The 5020-nt window shown below is 41.9% G+C and overlaps 1 long non-coding RNA gene across 1 annotated transcript; it reads left to right on the top strand.

The window, feature by feature from the left end:
* Positions 1–1357: 1357 nt before the first annotated feature.
* LOC116652916 lies at positions 1358–3661 on the top strand. Its single transcript, XR_004306147.1, has 2 exons — positions 1358–1473; positions 2679–3661. It is a non-coding gene; the product is annotated as an uncharacterized LOC116652916 (long non-coding RNA).
* Positions 3662–5020: the final 1359 nt, after the last annotated feature.

Genomic DNA, 5020 nt, shown 5'->3' with positions numbered 1-5020 from the left:
AACTCACTGTATTTTGGCAAAAGGCGCTGAACTCAAATTTCAAAGTATTTCAACCATTTTAAGGAGTCCCGCTGTCTCACAAAAAAAAAAAAACAACCCTACTCCAGCAGATGCTCTGGGTCCAAATTACTGTTCAAAAGCCAGTGCAGACACCAAGTGCCCAACACCTGAAGTCACTCCATCCATGTAGAAAATTGCCTGGACATGGGCCTCAGCACCCTGCTTGGGGTGGCCCTCATGGAGCATGAGCTGGACACGATGGACCCAGAGGTCTTTTCCCACTTCAGCCATTCTGCAATTCTGTTATTGTGTGAGTGTCTGAGTGGGATCAGAGACCACAATTTTGTCTTCATTATCTTACATTTGTGATTATTTTAATGTTGAAAGGAAGCCAAACCTACAAAATCCCAGATGCCAGAAGCACAACACTGAGGGAGAAGGGCATTCACACTAAGTAATGAGTTATAATGAGCAAACGGGTATAAAGGAACGCAAGTACGCTGGAAGTTAGATGAATTTTAGACATCGTTCCTTCTGGGACGGACAAACGCATAACCGCCAGGGGGCGGGAGAGCGGCGCAGGGCGCTGCCGGATTGGATAGCGCTCCTGTCAATCAATCTCCGCCTCTCTCCGCTCTCCGTCAACGAACAGCCATCTCCTCCCAGTCATTGTGTCACCCAAGAGGAGTGGCCGAGTTTCTACACTGCTTTTCCCCACCTTGTTTATTAAAGCCTCCTTATGCTTGGTATTATTTCTGGCCTACACTCTGCTTCATTGACTAAAAAGGCTTTTTTGCCTTAACTGGGTTTACATGGAACATAATTGATGAGAAATAGCACCTTCTGCCCATTACATCTTTTAAATATTAGGCGAGCTTTCATTTTTCAGCCAAATTATGGTACATACTCATCACTGATGCACGTTTCAAACAATACAGGAGAAATGCAAAGACGAGCACCCTTAATCTGCTACAAAGGCAAACACCTTTATGTATTAGAAAGAAAAGAAAGAAAAGAAAGGAAGGGAAGGGAAGGGAAGGGAAGGGAAGGGAAGGGAAGGGAAGGGAAGGGAAGGGAAGGGAAGGGAAGGGAAGGGAAGGGAAGAGAAGGGAAGGAACAAAATGCAACCGTACCTGCTTAAGAAATCTGTCAGATGCTTGGCTATGCTTAGCTAAAACGTTTGGCAAAGCAGGGTTTGCATATTCAAACTGAGGATTGTATGTAAAATCTGACTTAAAGAACTTCATTTTCTCTTTCTCAGGCAAGTACAAATCAGCTGTGGGAGCACAGGTGAAGGTAATTCAGCTGTGCTCCCAGAAAGGGGTGGAACTTGACTCCACCTCTCCTGGATCCCACTTAAGGGCTGACCACCACTAAGGTAGCATCTCTTCCTGGAGATTGCACCTGTGTGGAGTTTTTGTGGTGAATTTCAACACTGGTGCGTATCCACCTCAACCGCAGGCCTTAGTGTTGGTGAGTCTTTCCTTAGATATTCTCTGGCTTTTCATTTACTCTGTATAACATCTATGTTAATTTCATTTGCAGCTTATATATGTTGTATACTTAATTTATATGAATTTTGTATTTATTATATAGATTTATTTTTATCTTATGTACATATTGGTCACTTTTATATAAGTGTTCTATGAATTTGGTATTTCATAGACAGAGTGAACAGGAAATGGTAGAGGTCTGATCTTCAGTGATCAGAATATCAATCAGTGATTGATATATTGGTGTTTTGGAGGTAGACAGAAGCTTTCTGTACCATGGGAAGAACCTGAACCACTGATCTTTAGATCAAGTTTACGTAAGAAATAATATGACTTTCACTCATTGTAGAACCCACATAACTCATCATGGGTGGAGAATCCAGGTCCCTGCTGACTTTGGGGCTGTTGGTGGTTAGTTAAGCATCCCTTAGCAAAGAAAACTTAAGCCTTCCAGAATGTAAATTTAAATTATTTAAGTTTCTGTAAGAGATGCTAAGTATTTGGGCCATTGGCATCTCCAGTTCTTGTGTCTTATTTTCTGCTTCCTTTTGTCAATTAGTTTTACATGGCAGGGCTTTGGTGGTAGGGGAATGCTGTGGAGGCTTCTGTGAGTAGAGCTCTACTGATTCTCCATGTCAGATCAGAATGAGCTCTGTCAAGATGGCTCAGAAAAGGACCTGCTGCTGGCTGGAGTTGAGCAATGAGGGATATTGACTTTACATCTGGGAGAACTGATTTTAGAGAGGAAAATACTGCTATGATTAAGTATATGGGAGAGAATCCTTTCCCTATTTCTTTGTGCTGCTTGAGGTACACAATGTACCTGGACCTTTGGTACATCCACTTCTCTCTTAGCTTTTGATTTCTTTGGTGCGGCACTTTGCTTGTTCAGTTTGTTTCTCTTCCTACAGCTCTTTGTTCTTTTTTTTTTTTCTTTTTCAACTGAAAGTTGGATTTCAGAAACTTCTTCTTAGCCTTCAAGCATTTATTCCCCCTCTGGAGGAGGAGGAGGTAGAAGACAGTGGGGAATGCTGTTTTACGTTTTCTTTTACTTCTCACTTCTCTAGTGTGTTATCACTATGCAATTATTTATACAAATCTCATTTATTCTGAGTGCATTTGAACAGTGATTATTAACTGGTTTATGATCTCATCCTTATCTCAAAATATCCATTTGTTCCTCAGATGTGAAGAAATGAGTTACTGGTGCAGTTGCTCTGAATTAGCAACAAATGTAAAATGCCTATTTTCACTGAATGAAAATCTGTACCAAGTTTCTGTGGACTCCTCTGAATAGTGGAAGCTTGTCAGGCAGTGGGCTGCTCATATCAGCTCTGAAGCCAGCAAGAGCCATTTCCAACCAGACCCAGCAGCACCTTACCTCTCCCATACTGGTACCCAGTACCTCCTGCTACTTATTCACTGTCTGTCCACGCCCAGCATGGTGCACTGTTGCATAAGAGACATGTCTGAGGATTACTGTATCCATTATCACTGTTACCATCCGCATCCCTATAGTCATAACTAATTGAACTGCTCTACCTTTAAAGTAGAACACCAGGGTAATCCTCTCAACAGTGGGTTACATGCAATACTGGAATCATCACTGCCCGTTAGATCTGGCTACAGGGCTTACTGCTGTCACAGACTGATTTTTTAATCTGCTACAAACTCAACCATGTGTCCCTGGAAAACAACTTACTGAGGTTTTATATTATGCATGTCATTATCAATGTGTCAACGGTTTATGGGCTGATTTGGCACTGCGTCTTATTTATAGCTGAGAAGGAATAATTTTCTTCAGAATTTTTAGTATTATGCAGTTTTGGTATTGGTTCTAGAAGAAAAAACAATTTTCAAAATGCATCAATGTTTACAGCTTTTTGCTAAGCCATGGTCATTTACAGAGTAGGGCCCAAGGAGCTGGGAGGGAATTAGAGACAGTTTACCTGAACTGCCAAGGGGGTATTCCATATCATATGACAACAAGTGCAAGAAGTTTTTAAGGCACTGGGAATTTATCCCACTCTCTTATATTTCAGGTGCTTTCTAGATGGGCATTGGTTGAGGGTGGTGATCATTTGTTATTTACATTTATAAATATTTATGATTGTAAATGTTTTCCTTTCCTTTTCTCTATCTTAGTAAACAGTTTATCTCTTCCACAAGTTCTATTGTATTTTTAATTCAATTCCCTGTCCCATTGGAAAGTGGAGCAGAGAGTGAATAACTGTATGGTACTTAGCCACCTGCCAGATTAAACCACAGCATGCTGAGAGGGAGTATGATGAACTAGTCTGAGTTAGCCACACTAAAGTGTGTCTGGGTGTCACATCAAGTTAATCTGAAGTGGACATGGCTGTGTATCTCTTAGGAATACACAGTGTGGCACACTGAAGTAGGCACTGCAGAATGCTGCTGAGGGGAGACACACTGCAGCGCATTCACAGTTGGCCATGGCTCTTTGTGATGATCATGTCTGTGTGTTGCTGAGGTGAAACATGGCAGGGTTTTTTTGAGGCTGTCATGGCTGGGTATTGCTGTGAGGTACCTATGTCTGTGCAGCTCCAAAAAACAAGGCAGGTTGTTCTTAGGAGGCTGTGCATCTCTGAAGGGAAGTCTAGTGGTGCTGAGTCCCAGCAGCATGTCACTGAGGGGGAACACAGTGGAGTGCTGACAGAGCCATAGCTTTGTGTCCCTGAGGAGCATTCTCAAAAGTACAATTAGGAAATAGTTCCAAAATAATCTCAGCTGAATTTTGGACAGAAGGGAGAGTTCTCTGACTAAGGGCAATAATCTTGCTGTTTATAAGTAATGGTCTTAAGCAAAGAGCACTTAGAACACTCAAGGACCGCAGCAAGCTGTGATCCTTGTTTTTCTCCTGGGCTGCAATCCTTGTCAGAGTAGACTTCTGAAGATACACTGCTAACCAGGGTTGACTGAAGAGAGATTCTAATCCATTCCCTGAGAGCTGACAAAAGGGAAGGTGGGAGTATCTCACCACAGCAGAGTGTGTCCTCATGCATGCTACTGAATTCAGAAACTTCCCTTGTAATATTCTGCAGTATTCAAGTGGACTTTTGTCATTCTGGAATCATTAAGTCATTTTTATCTGATTGAAGTAAATTCTGTTAAATCATTGTGTCCAATCTTCTAATGATTAAGCATTACTAAAAATCATAAGACTTAACTGTGTGCTTTGTCATAGAAGTACTAAATAAATTCTAATTTTCTTGAAAGTTGTGTAAAAAAATCTATTTGTGGCAGGTCTGTGACATGGGTAGGGGGGCCCAGGAATCAAGCAAGTGTGCTAGGCAGACAGAGTGACCCATGAATGTTTGTGCTTATAAACCTGGAGAGTGCTGTTCATGTTTCTGTGTTATTCACCTGCTGTCTTGGCAGCTGAGGAGGAGGAGAGGACAAGTAGGTATGTGTTTCTGTTTTATGAGTGTCACATAACTGTCCGTGTGCCAAGCTTTGCAGATAATAGACACTGCAATGGGGAAAGTCATGCCCACAGCCCCCAA

This window comes from Coturnix japonica, chromosome 2, assembly GCF_001577835.2.
Source record: "Coturnix japonica isolate 7356 chromosome 2, Coturnix japonica 2.1, whole genome shotgun sequence".
Classification (NCBI taxonomy): domain Eukaryota; kingdom Metazoa; phylum Chordata; class Aves; order Galliformes; family Phasianidae; genus Coturnix; species Coturnix japonica.
This window is presented reverse-complemented; position numbering and strand designations above follow the sequence as displayed.